At 35.6% G+C, this 14,982-nt stretch overlaps 1 long non-coding RNA gene across 1 annotated transcript; it reads left to right on the forward strand.

Annotated features, from left to right (window-relative positions):
* Positions 1-2,536: 2,536 nt before the first annotated feature.
* Positions 2,537-4,259, forward strand: LOC130463787 (uncharacterized). The gene is made up of 3 exons (XR_008923931.1): positions 2,537-2,749; positions 2,842-2,902; positions 3,328-4,259. It is a non-coding gene; the product is annotated as an uncharacterized lncRNA (long non-coding RNA).
* The last annotated feature ends 10,723 nt before the right edge of the window (positions 4,260-14,982 follow it).

Here is a 14,982-nt window from a genome sequence, read left to right on the forward strand (position 1 = left end):
TGCGTTGGAATTAGTTTCATATACTTATGTATTATAAATACAGATTTTGATCAGTAATGATATTGAGACTTTTGAGCAATATTTGACAGAAACGCTTAAAAAGGAAACGGATAGAACAAAAAGGATCGGAGGGAGTATTTGACAAATTAACCTCAAAAGGCTTGAATACTCCTAATCTAATTCTGACTTATAATATGCATATTACCATATTTATCCAACTACCGTATTTATTCTACAATATGAAATTACTCATGATCAAACTACCCTATTTATTCTACTTATAAGATCCGCATACTCCTAATCTGATTCTCACTTAGTACTAGATGGAGCCTTGAACAATTTGCATCTGGTACCCATCTCTAACAGAGTACTCCCTAATTAACATTCTTAACAGAGATGCATACTGTCTCAATTTAAGATGAGACATATTTCCAAGATCACCCACTTCCACCTTTTTTTTGATAATTGTGGTTTGGAGTTTTATTAATACTGTAATGGCAAGCTATCAAAGAGGATAGTGGCCACGCATTTTACATCCAAAACAGTCCCCAAACAATTACAAAAAGAAGGTTACAGTATCACGTCTACAACCAGGCCAGAAATATTTCTAAGATCACCCACTTCCACCTTTGACCCATCAACAACATTGATACTGCCAATACAACCAAGAACCAAAATCTTCAAAGTCACAAACCCAGTAGGTCCACAATTCAGCAAGCAAACACCATTTTTTTTGGGTGAACAAACGCTCCTTCTGCAATTCTTTCATTACCAATTCTCCATTTTATTTTCAGGTTCTTCTTTTTTCCCTGTTTTTGTTTTTTGTTAATTTATTTTCTTGTTATTTTTTTTTAAAAAAAATCTTGTTCGTTTGATTGAAAACCGTTTAAAAAAAAAAATTGCAAAGTGGGTAATTTGAGTAAAACGTTATGCCAAATTGGTTTGTTGTTTGTTGTTGTTTTTGATGAAAATTGAGGAAAAAAAAGTGAATAAAGACAAAGAGATGGAGACAAAGAAGCAATCTTCTCATTGTTGGTAGTTTTTAAGAGGAACGAGAGATAATTATAGCAAAACAATCAATAGTATTTGACAAAATTCGTGTGAATTAGCTCTTGAGCATCCTAATAGATTAAGAAAATCAAACCGAAACGTATTTACATCCCATGATTAACAAACAAAGCAAAACAACAATGAATAGAAAAATAAAACAACCTAAAGCCAAAATATATTGCATTCCCAGTGACATACCTTCTTTATCTTGCCTCCCCTTGTTGCCATCTCTAAAACAGAGTAACTCGATTTTATCCGCGAATATCGTATAATGAGCACGGGTCAAAGAACATCTTATCAGATTGCTAAGTGTAACCTTGAGTAGAATTGAAGGGAAATGGAAAGGAAGAATCAATGATAATCTTGAAACTAATTTCATGTTGACTGAGACTAGAATGAGAAGGAGGAAGATGAAAGAGGCTGTCTTTTTTTCTGAACTTAATTTTAATTCCAGATAACTTCGTAAGTTGTACCCATTAATTACTAAGTTTATTAATACTGAGATTGCTGACACATAATAAAAAAAAATAAAAAAAATAAACAATAACAACTAAGCTGCCACCTCAGAGGGTTGGTAACCCTAAGGGTTAGCAGATCATTGTCCTTAGAAAAATGAAGTTCAACCTACTTTACGCAAAACTTTGAAATATTTAATTTAGGCAAGAATGTCTCGATGTAAATAAATAAAACAATTTAACTTGATGTAATCATGAGTTGAGTACACAAATCAAACCTAATTCCCTAAAATCAACTGGGGGTGTTGTTTGTGTAATGAAGGGATAAAGAAGATTTTTTTTTAATGCAGAAATAGGAAATATATTAAAGAGAGGTGACTAAGACTTCATAGTGAAACATAAGAGTTTTACAAATATATCAAAAGCAGCCTATAGTCGAACTCAAAAACCCGTAATCAAGACTATGGCTGATCAGAAATAGACGCACATAGAGTTTATATATTACAACAAAAACCAAAATAAGCATACGCCGAGTTAGCAATATAAACATGGATCATCAGCCAGGCAGCTTTGAAGCCAGAGGAAACTAGGAATCAGTAACAGGAGCCATCTCTTGCTCATAATCTTCCCTGACATTTGAAGGAGGTTGGAAATGATAGACTTTGGGGATTGATACACTACTAGAATTCTTATCTTTAACGACAATCTAATAACGACAAAATAAAAAACATGTCGACAGAGGCCATATTTTGCCATACTAGTAACGGCAAATCCGGTTAGTTGTAGTTAGCATTGAATTTTACAAATTAAAAATAAAAAAACATATATTTTTTCGTCGTTAATTCCAATAAACTTATAAGCGGGATGTCAAAATATTTGAACCAGAGAGGAAAATTGACTAAAACCCTTGCAAAAGGTTGCAAAGGCGCCGTTTCTCAAACTCTTGCATTGTGAGTTTTCATCTTCTTCCTCTTTAATAAAATTATAATATCTTAATCATAACATTCCATCAATTCACAATTGTGTTTTTATTCTTTGCTTCAAACCATCAATATTTTAGGAAAATGATGAAGATTTGAGGAGGAGAAAAAGGGCGAAATTGGTTTGTTGCTGCTAATGTTCGTCGGTGAAATGAAAAGAAAAGATGAATGAAATGAAGAGCTGGGAAAAAAAAGAAGTTGATGGGTTGAAAATTGGATCTGTGTGCACACACGCGAAGGCGCCGTTTCTCAAACCCTCGCCTGGTGTGTTTTCATCATTTTCTTCTTTAATAAAATTATAATATCTTAATCCTAACATTCCATCAATTCACGATTTTTTTTAATGCTTTGCGAAGATCATGTTGTTAACTCTCGATTGTCCCGGAAACCACCTTGCTTTGTATGTTGACATACGAGGTTCGTTTACTCTCCATTTTCTGGTTCTTTTAATTCGCGAATTCAGAGTGGAATTTCCAAATTTGTTGGTCTAAATTTTAATTAGGGTTCTGATGAGTGACATTTATGTCACTCACAGGATAATAATTTAGGCATTATTTGAATCGATTTAATTCTATTTTTAGCATTTTTAGTCTTTATTTTACTTCATTTCTTATTTCGATTATTTATAGCTTAGTTTAGCGTATTTAGCAATTCTTAGTTTTTAGTCTTATTTTCTTTCTTTATTTATTTTCTTTGTTTCGATGATTTTTATTTTAATTATTTTAGTTTTTGTTATTATTTTCTATTTTTTTTTTTATTATTATTATTATTACTATTATTATTTATCTTCATTTAATTTTTATATTTTTGGTCTCTTTCATTTTCTTTTTTTATTTGTATAGGTGTATGTTATCCGGGGATCGGAATACAAGCTTATACGGGTCAAGAAAAGTCAACTCCGGCCTTAAGAACAACAAACCAAGAAGGCAAAGCCTTATCCTACACTACACTCTACCTATCCTACACCACCTCATCTCACCTTCCTTGCCAGCCTGCTCCAACCCAACAACACCAAGCAATCACCCCCCTGCAACACGCTACACCACACAACAGCCACCGCAACAGCTCTCCCCTCCCAACGCTGCAAACCACCGTTCACCAACTCCTCCATCTCTCAGCCATCATCGCCACCCAACCATACAACACCAACATTCGCAACACTCCAACAACGCAGCAGCAACCGCCGAGCACAACCAGTGCCAAAACCGCAACCAAATCAGCCCAAAAAGTCACACAAAACAGAGAAAAGAACAAAGCAAAAACAGAGAAATTAGTTTGGTCGAACCCGAATTAAGTTCGACCGAACCGAAAATTTAGAGTTCCTGCAAGTCTGAGGTCCGGCCGAACCTCCATTGAGTTTGGTCGAATATTTGAGTGCGTTTGGTTGTACGGAATTAATGAAGCTCGACGGCTACAATTAATTGAAAATCGAGCAGCGAATTTGGTCCTTCGGAATGATTGACGGTCGATAATGATGATCGACGGTGAGGCGATGATGATTGATTCTGATCCGTTGATGAGGATTAAAGATGATGCGATTTTGATGATTGACGGTGAAGATTGTGTTGGAAATTCTCATTGGGAAACACAAAGAAAAAAAGGGTGAGTGAAAATTCAAGAGTCCCACATTGGAAAAACTCTTCATATTCCTCTTGTTTATTAATTGGGGAATGAGTGTAACTCTTGTTTAAGAAAGTGTGAGAATGGTATGGGTGGACACATCACACACGCGCGCGCGCCGGGCCGGGCGCGGGCCGTGGGCCTTGGGCCGTGGGCCTTGGGCCGTGGGCCGTGGGCCTTGGTACTTGGTACTTGGTACTTGGTACTTGGTACTTGGTACTTGGTACTTGGTACTTGGTACTTGGTACTTGGTACTTGGTACTTGGTACTTGGTACTTGGTACTTGGTAATGCGGTTCGCGGGCGTGGGGTGGGTTTTGTGGGTCTTGGGCCGTGGGCCGTGGGCCTTGGTACTTGGTACTTGGTACTTGGTAATGCGGTTCGCGGGCGTGGGGTGGGTTTTGTGGGTCAACCCTATTCTTTTTGGTAACTGGACCGTTTTGCTTAAGTCATTGTTACGGGAATCTGTATTGATTACGTAACCGTTGGATTAACATTCATTCCCTCAGCCGTTTTTGGCTGTTGCAATGCTTTCCTTCTAATTATTTAAATCAGAGTTTCAGTTCCCTTCTCACAGAAAATCATACACACAAAATACGAAAACACATTCTTACTCTCACACAAAATTGCTCTCGGTTTTGGGCATACGTTCTGACTCCATCCGGCTTTGTGAGTGCACACAACGTCGGAGTTGCGCTAATCCTGGAGGGCGACCGCATTCTGTTCTACTGCACCGGGAGGTAGCGCGGAATCGTCTTTTAGGACAGTGGGTGTCCACGACGCAACAATTGTTCTTCGTTCAGTTCATCGAATCAGATAAGTTTGTTCTAATTTTCGCTTTAATCGCAACAGATTGATGATGGTTGATGAATGGAGGATGGCTGATCTTATTTTGATTTGGGGGTTGGGTGCGAAGCAAAGGAACAGGAAGGGAACACGGAGAGGAAGAAAAGGGGTCTGATATTTTTGGTTTTGGTTTTCTTTAGTTTTTTTTTTTTTTTTTTTTTTTTTTTCCTTTCTTTTTCTTTCTTTTCTCCTTCATTTTCTTTTTAATTCTTTTGTTTTCTTTTGAGTTTTATTTTCTATTTTTTTTTCTTCTTCTTTAGTTCTCTCTTTTAATTTAGAGTATAAATACCCATTTTTGGGTCATGACAAGGAGTATGTACATATTTAGTTTTAGTTCCTCTTTTTCTAGGGTTTTAGTTTTTTAGAGAGGGTTAGCCTCAACAATTAGTTTATGGAGAGAAAATTAGGGAAATCGATTATGAAATTGGGGATTTTGATAATCAAGGGTGACAATTTGGTTTGAAGATTCAATCAACAATCAATGAGATTTTCTTAATCTCTCTCCTCATTTATTTCTTTATTTATTGTTTCATTTATTGCTTTTGTTAGTTTAATTGTTTTGTTTAGTTTAATGATTCATGTTCAGATTAATTGTTGTTCTTGATTAGTATCATGTTATTAGGTGTTAAAGTCTTTAAATTTATTGTTTTTATGTTGATTGAGTAGTATATTGGTTAGGGTTTTGGTGAAAACCTAACAATGATTGATTTGGGTAAATGAGTTGGAATTTGCTGATGTTGCATGATTAAATAATTGTTTGTTTGAGCATACTCAAACTTTGTTGTATGCAAATTAGCTACTTGTGTATGACTTAGATTTTGGGGTAGTTGACTTTAGGAAAATCGAGGGATCGTGACCTAAGTTGACTCTTGTTTGGTTTGTGCTTAACCGTGACCTAAGGGTAGTAGTGTGTAGGACGGGAGTTTGCATTTGACTATTCTAAGAATTGATCCAAGGTGGGATTCATTTGGGGATCTATTTCTAACTAACGCATCATTCATACTTTGCTTATGCATCATCATTCTTAATTGTTGTTTGTATACTTGTTTCATTATTGTTGGTGTTTGATCTCATTCCTTGACCATGTTTGTCCTTTGGTAGTTAGTTTATTTTTAGTTGGTTAGTTGATTTTTCCAACCCTATCCCGACCTAGCTTGTTGTTCGATTAGCATAAATTAGCGCACCTTAGTCCTTGTGGATTTCGACCTTTACTTGCCGCTTTACTTGTGTTTAGTGGTTAGTTTAGGTTTTTTATTTGATTAGGAGAGACTAGTAAAGACCTAGTTTTCCCCTCGATCAGGTTCCTGGCCTGAAAATTTGCTATACCTCTCGTATCTGGCCTGAAAATTTGCTATAATTCTGGTTTATATTACTGAATTAAGCTTATCTTCTAACAATTTTATTTATATAATTTGTGATTTTAAAGTGGGGTTTGTACTTTTATAGATAATTTGATGATATAGATTAGTTCAAAAACAACCAACTCGATATCCAACATCTGAAGAATGGAGCATCGAAAATCAAATTCAAGGAAATTCAAGGCCTTCATTTTGGGAGCACATCAGATCTCTCGTCAGTAACTCATGCTTTACCCTTTTTGTTTTTTTGAATTACTCTATTTTTACATTGCAATTTCTTTATTGATATGAATGAGATGGATAATTGGATGGGTATTATAATTATTTCATCTAGGTCAATAATCTGCAAAAACAACTGTGATAAATATTTGTTAACATGAATTGAAAACTATTAAGTATTAACCTGCAATATATTTTGTTAACATGAATTAAAAATTGGAAAATTTTAACAATATTAATCCCAACTACGGATGGTCTTCCAAAAATGATCCCAATCAATAATAATCCCAGAATAATCCTAAGTACTTACTTCCCCTTATTTAAACAATCTAGGTTAACTGGTTACCTTTAAAACCGGTTACCTAAAATCTTCCCTCCATCTTCCTTCATTAATTGCGAAACCTCTCTCCTCTACTTCAATTTTCTAACTTATGTTCTCTAACTCCATGGCCCTCCATGAAATTCTCTCCCCTCGTGATTTTTGTTTCCCTTCTATGGCATTATGTTGATCGTCATTGTCCTTTTCGTGTAAGTACTCAGGGCCTGCTGCTTGTTATTCTGCAGGTTGTTTTGTGCGTGCTCTTGTGTGCAGTCAGGTCTGCAGGCTCTTTCGAAATCCCTGCAATAGAGATTAAGTAAATCCATACATTAGAGATTAAGTAAATCCCTGCACTATAGTTAGTTGCAACAGAATTTTGCTGCATATAGTGAAGGAAATAATTCCCTTGGTCCAAATATGCATTGAATGTTAAGTCTAATAAATGCGGTTCAGTATTAATTAACAAGTTAATAATTCAGTGAGATCAAGTGAGCTGAATGCCTAGCTAGAGGCCGCTTCAGTTCAAGTGGAATTAATGATATTAATCCACAGCTTACTCTTGACTGAACCCGTAGGGTCACACAAATAGTACGTAAACGGATCAAGTATTTATTGGCATTAGATACTCCATCTATGGATATTCGGAATCGACGGATCTTGGTTTCAGTGGGAGCTGAGATCGTCACAGGCAAGAAATGAATACTCCGGAAACGATGATATTGCCGGAAACAGAAATATGGATCGTATCGGAAATATAAATATTATCCAAGTCGTAGATGTTACCGGAAATGGAAACATGGTACGTATCGGAAAATATTATCGGAAATGGAAATATTACCGGAATCGGAAATATTGCCGGAAACGGAAATATTGTCAGAATCGGAAATATTATCGGAATCGGAAAATAATTCCGGAAACGGAAATATTAAATATTTGTTCGAAACGGAAATTAATTCCGGAATCGGAAATATTAAATATTGTTCGTATCGGAAATGAATTCCGAAAACCGGGAATTTTATCGGAAGCGTATCGTACGAATAAGTATCGGACGAGGCCTGCCAGACGAAGGCCCAGCACGAAGCCAGGCCATCGCCCAGCATGCAATGGCGCGCCACAACACAGCCCAAGGCTGCGGCAGGCCCAGCGCGCAGCTTAGGCCATGGCAGCCTCGTGGGCTGCGGTAGCTCGCATGGGCTTCGTGGGCGTGTGGGCTGTGCGCGGGCATGGCCTGCATGCTTGCGGGTCATGCTCGTGTGTGTGTTTGTGTCCATGCATAATTCCTAAAACTATTAGGATTTGATGTATGATTAAATTCCTATTCCTATTAGGATTATTTAATTAAATAGAGTCCTTGTAGGATTCTAAGTTTAATTAAATCATATCCTACTAGGATTCCAATTCCATTTCCAAACCTCTATAAATAAGGGCCTAGGGTCATAATTTATACGCACGATTGAAGTATTCAAAGGGTAAGTTTTGAAAGAAAATTCAGCCACACTCTTGCACAATAATAACCGAAATTCCTAAGCACCTTAAGGGCGATTCTAGTTGGTCAATCTTGAGGCGGATCCGGACGTACTGTGGACTATCTACGGAGGGACGACACTTGGAGTCCTAAAGACTTGTTCTTGTTCGGTTCGGGCGCAGCTAGGGAAGGCACGCTACAAAGTGTATGCATCTATACTATGCTAAATGATTATGTGTAAATAATATGCTTTCATGGCTTTATGGTTTTTCCGCATGATTTATGTATTGTCATATGTATCATAACCTAACATATAGTTAGTCAATAAATCAATCTTGGACGGTGTAACAATTGATTTTTCCATAATTGTGTGCCTGGGTGTATCATTGAAGACTATTTATTGCTGAAGATTTCAACTTTAGGACTAAGTATATCATTTTATTTAATAGAATACTGCTTAATAGAATACTTCCTTTATAAATGGAGACTTGTTTATGGATTATAATAATTGATTGAAGCAGCATTAACACTAGCATCATTTACTTGCTAGCTAATGCTTAGTCACGTGCCGTTGGGAGTTCCATCATAAACAACATTAGCACAATATGAAAACCCAACTTAGTTCTATTGATTGAAGGAGCTAGTGTGTGGAGGGTAGAATAACTAGCAATGGTAGGCCGTTTGGCATGAATCTTGACTCTTGAGACTAGCAATTGTAGGCTGGTTGCGTGTTTGGCATGAATTAGCTATATATAGTTTTCATATTCTGTGAGATAATGAAGTGAATCTTGAGAATCGGTTGCTGAATGAAGGTCGTGCGTTGGTGCAAGTTGTTCAGCTGGTCCTGATGTTGCAGGGGAAGAGGAAGGAATCGACGAGAGTGCAGATGATGGTAAATGATATTACTGCATATGCTAGGAGTTTTTATGATTGCAACTTCATTTTTTCTACTAGAAAATGTAATAAAGTGGCACATACAATGGCTAGAACCTCCCTCTCTTTTTATGAGGAACTCTTCTAGTACTAGTAATAACAGATGTGTGTGTTTTTGAGTGAGTATGCGAGGGTTTGTGTATGTGTGCAAGACATGCGAACGTGCGTGCAAGCTGCTGTGATGGGCTGAAGCTTAATTAGTGTGTGCGTGTAGGCTTACAGGGGCAACCTAAACAAGAAACAATTTGTTATAATGAGCATGATGTGTGGGCAAAGTTATGCAAGTATGATGGAGCTAAGAATCTCACAAGTAAATGGTCCATCATATATCGGTATATGTGTTGCAAAAGTTTCTGGCTATGCTTGCTTATGAGGAACTAACAGATATGTCTTCTCAGGTTTGATACTCACTCTTTAGAACCTTTAATTCCTTACATTTTTTAACTTCTAAGTGCGGAAAAGTTGTAAACTTTTGGGCATCATTTTAAATTGCTAATTTTAAAACAGAGGAGTAAGTAGGGTACGTGATGTATTATTTAACATGTTATGAACTATACAATATGATCTTCCCATTTATTTTTGTTAACATTGTAACTTAAATTTTTCAATTCCTTTTCCTTTTGTAGGTACTCCGTATTGTACATTTTTAAAAAGGGACGCTTCTTCATCAAGCCATCAACAAAACTCAGCTTTGTTAACACCAAATCATATGTATTCGTTAAGTTATGTATTTCTAGGATAATGTAAATGGAACTAAGTGCTAGATCTTCTTTTTTAATTCTTACGATTAAGGGAAATGGAGCGAGAACTTGATTTTGTATTGCCATATTTTTGGCTAAAAATATTATTTTTATATGAAGTTTTTGTGTTCCTTTTCATTTGAATGAGTTAAGCAATATATATTACTGTCGTTAGAAGCTAATTAAAATTTCGGTGAAAATTTGAACCTTTTGTTACGTCAACTTAGTTGGTCATTATTTTCTATTTGTTTGACGTTATTACATGCATAATAACGACAACTAATTGAACCGTCGTAATAAATTAACTACGAACGAAGGATTTTGTCGTTATTAACGACGAACACAACATTTTGTCGTTGAAAATTCACGACGAACATCGTCGTTATAACCAATAACGTCGGAAGCTGTTACGACAAAACCAACGACGAACTAAGTTCGTCGTTAAAAGTTTTAACGACGAACTTTAAGCCTTTTAACGACGAAAATGTTTGTCGTTATAAACTCTTTTTCTAGTAGTATATCTTCCTTCCAATTTCAGCAAGACCATTAGCAACCTTGTTAGCATCACGTTTCACATGAAGAACAGTCACACACCAGTTCCTTTTTAAGAGAGAGACAACATCAGTAAGGATAGGTGCCAATTGGTGATCCTGATATCCCTTTGGATTGTCAAGCATGTACTTGAGAGCAACAGCATCAATCTCCAAATCCAAATGAGTGATCTTCCTTTCCCAAGCAATAAGCAAGCCTTCTTTGATAGCAGTAAGTTCAGCAAAAGCAGGTCCAATGGATTTGAAATGAACCGAGAACCCAATGTGCCAAAGACCTTTCTCACATCGGATGACACCACCTCCACCAGCATGATCAACATCCAACCAAGAACCATCAGTGTTTAACTTAAAATAGGAGGTTTGTGGATGAGCCCACTTCCTTGGGGAGATTGACCCTATATCTGAAGGAGAAGGATCCAACTGCATATGGTGGTTAGAAAAACTGTAATCTGCCCAAAATTTATTATAGAAACTAGCACTCGACCCCATTTTTAGTTTGAAAATGGCATTATTCCTGTAGGACCAAATATGCCAGATTGCTATAGAGAAGACCTTTTGCCAATCACAAGACCCTTTCAAATTGAAACTAACCCAGTCATACCAATTTAAGGAAAGGAAAGCTTTTAAATCTAAATTAAAAACAGAAGAGTGGAACTGGAAAATCATAGACCAAAACGCAGAAGTGCTATGGCAATCCCTAAAGAGATAAAGATTATCTTCAACCTGCTGATTACATCTGATGCAGATAGGATTAAAGTTTGGGATTTTGTAGGAAAGAGTACTAGCAACAGGCAAGATAGAATGACACACATACCAAAGAAGCATTTTATATTTATAAGGGATGGGGATTTTCCAAAGTTTTCTCCAACTAACTCTAATCATGCAAGGGTTAATGTGAGGGGAAGCAGTAGAATTGTAGGCAGATTTGATAGTGAAACTTCCTTTTTTATCAAGAGTCCAGCGCATGGAATCTTCCTTTTCAGAAAAAGAAGAGACAGGAATAACTTTAATAAGACTGCAAATATGGTTAGGGAGTAAATGATCAATCCTAGAGAGATCCCAATAATGATTCTTTATAATATTGGAAACCCTAAGATGAGCCATAGACTCAGGAATATTAAAATTAGGGAGTTGGTAAAGAGGATAATTACCAACCCAATGATGGAACCAAAGGGATGTATTCTCACCATTACCAATGCTAATAATGGATCCAGTTTTAACAATTTCCCTACCTTTAAGAATATCTTTCCAAATACAAGAGTCGCTTGGTTTAGGGAAGCAGTCTAGAAAATTTCCTTTTTTAAATATCTGGAAGTTAGAATCTGAACCCATAGTTTGTTAGGTTGAGTTAAGATCTTCCAGCCTAGTTTAGCCATGAAAGAACGGTTCCATCTTTTTAGATTTCTAATTCCAAGACCACCAATATTAATAGGATCACAAACCCTATTCCAACTGGTTCTTGGAATATATCTTGATTTGTCAACCCTATTCTAAAGAAACTTTTTACATTTGGACTCTAATTCCTAGATGACAGTAGCAGGAAGTATACAAGTTTGCATTTCATACAAAGGGTAAGCATTAAGAACAACTTTAATAAGAGTGTTCCTTCCTGCCATATTGAGAAGTTTGGCTTGCCAACCCCTAATCCTAGAAATGGTTTTGTCTAACAGGTTAAAAAAAATCACCTTTTTTCAGTTTAGTTGGGGAAATGGTACAACCTAGGTATTTTCCAAAAGAAATTATCTCCTTGAAAGGGTCCACATTCCTAATAGAACACCTAACATTGTAGCACATTTTTTTAGGAAAGATAAGGGAGGATTTTGCAAAATTCACTATGAGACCCGAGGTTTTCCCAAAATCATGAAGACATTGCAACATTACATCAATGTTAGAAATAGAAGCTGCTCCAAATAAGAAAACATCATCCGCATAGAAAAGGTGTGAAATAGACACATCCTTAGAAATGCGAAGTGGTTTCCAAAGTTTGGAAGCAACCTTACCTTCAATCATGTGAGAGAGTCTTTCAAGGCAAAGCACAAAAATATAAGGGGAAAGGGGATCACCTTGACGGATGCCCCTAGAGGGGAGAAAGGAATCAGTTATCTGACCATTCCATAGAACAGAAATGGAAGCAGAGGTAATACAACTCATGATGAGAGAGATAAATTTTGTAGGAAAGTTAAACCATTCTAGGGTTTCTCTAATAGAACTCCATTCTAAGCTATCAAAAGCTTTACTAAGGTCAATTTTGAGGGCAATGCTTTTGTTCTTTTTACTAGCTTTATTAAAGATATGGGCTATCTCTTTGATGATATTCACATTCTAATCAATAGATCTTCCCATAACAAAACTAGATTGCAAAGGACTAATCAGATCAGGAAGCAAAGGTTTGATCCTACTAGAAATGATCTTAGTGATTAACTTATAAATAGAGTTGCACAACCCAATGGGTCTGAACTCCTTCATACAAGATGGAATATCAGTTTTTGGAATTAAACATAAGTAGGAGTAGCTAATCTCCTTGGGGATAGAATTGGAAAGAAAACAATCCTTCACAAAAGGAGTGATAGATTGATCCAATTCTTTCCAAAATTTTTGGTAGAAAATGGGTTGAAGCCCATCAGGACCAGGACTTTTGATGGGGTGCATTTTGAAGAGAACACTTTTGATTTCATCTGAGGTAGGATGATCAGTTAAAGAAGAAAATTCCAAATCATTAATTCTTTTATTAGGCACTGGAATGCAGTTCCTAAAGCTACAACTATGGGTAGTGGTAAAGACATCAATAAAATAGTGGCTTGCCATAGACTTAAGCATGTCTTGATCATGAACCCAAACATCAGCTTCATTTTTAAGACATAAGATTTTACTTCTAGATTTCTTGACTTTGGCAATGGTATGAAAATATTTAGTGTTCCAGTCAGCAAATTTCCTCCAGTTCAAACCAGCTTTCTGAACCCAGATTACTCTTTCCATATGATAAATATCATGCAGTTCAGCAAGCAATTTTTTTTCAAGATCAAAAAGGAAAGTTAAAAAGTATTTTGCAAGGCTAATTTGAACGCCATCAATCCGTTTCAATAAATTTCTTTTCTTCATAGTTATATTACCAAAAATATTGCAATTCCAAGAAGGCACATTACTTAGGAAATTCTTACGTCCATCCATGAAATTCATATTGTAACACCCCGACCTCTAATTCAATTATTAAAGCATAATTAGCAGCGGAATTAACCTAATTGGTCGGGACATTACCTGCCGTAACTTCCTTTTTGGAAATTACAAGGCAAACATCAATCATATGCTATTAAATACTCCAAAATATATATATATATATATATATATATATATATATATATATATATATATATATATATATATATATATATATATATATATATATATACATATATATATATATATATATATATATATATATATATATATATATATATATATATATATATATATATATATATATATATATATATAATCCATATATACATATATATGGATTATATATATACATATATATATATATATATATATATATATATATATATATATATATATATATATAATCCTTTATAATACCAAAATGAAAGTACATAACTTACTAAAAGTCTCTAATTAAAACTATTAAACTATTAGAACCGTAAGCATAAACTAGGTGGATTAACGTGAAATTCCTCGCCACTACTCGTGTCCATCGTCTCCATCAGTACCTAAAACAGAAAACAAAATGGTGAGCCGAAGACTCAGTAACGAACTATTCTAGCAACGTAAATTCATTTCAATTCATTTTATTCAATAACACAGGGAGAATAGAATAGGTAAAACATTTAATAAAACATCATATTTAATTCATTCATAAACTTTTAATTAATATGTTAGTTGTCGGCAAGTACGAATCGTGAAGGAATTCTCCACTGGGATTGGGCCCATAAGAGCCTGGACTGATCATCGTAACATGGGCCTGGGCCCTGAGCCTGGGCTCATAACCAGGCTCGTAATCCATGGGTGAACAGGTGTCCGTGGTGCATGCATGACCGATAGATAGGAAGATGGTAGTTTATATACCGCCAGACAAACTATGTCTTTCACTTTCATTTATCATGTTTTATGTAATTTTTACCAAGCCTTGGCTTGTATTTCAGTTGAAATAACATAACCCATTTTATATCATAAAACATCATTTAGATCCTGGGATCCATAAAACATCATTTCATTCAACGCATCATATAAACATCATTTTATGAGAAAACTCAATCAAATCATATTATAAAGAATAATTCAAACAAATCATAATTCATTCCCACAATCCATAAAACATGACAAATCATTTAATTCATAAATCCAATCATAACGTCATAATTTCATAATACATTTATAAGGGGATTGCGGGTACTAGCAATAGCCGTTACCTCACTTCCACGATTTGCTAAGG

This window comes from Spinacia oleracea, chromosome 6 (genome assembly GCF_020520425.1).
Source record: "Spinacia oleracea cultivar Varoflay chromosome 6, BTI_SOV_V1, whole genome shotgun sequence".
In the NCBI taxonomy this organism is placed as follows: Eukaryota; Viridiplantae; Streptophyta; class Magnoliopsida; order Caryophyllales; family Amaranthaceae; genus Spinacia; species Spinacia oleracea.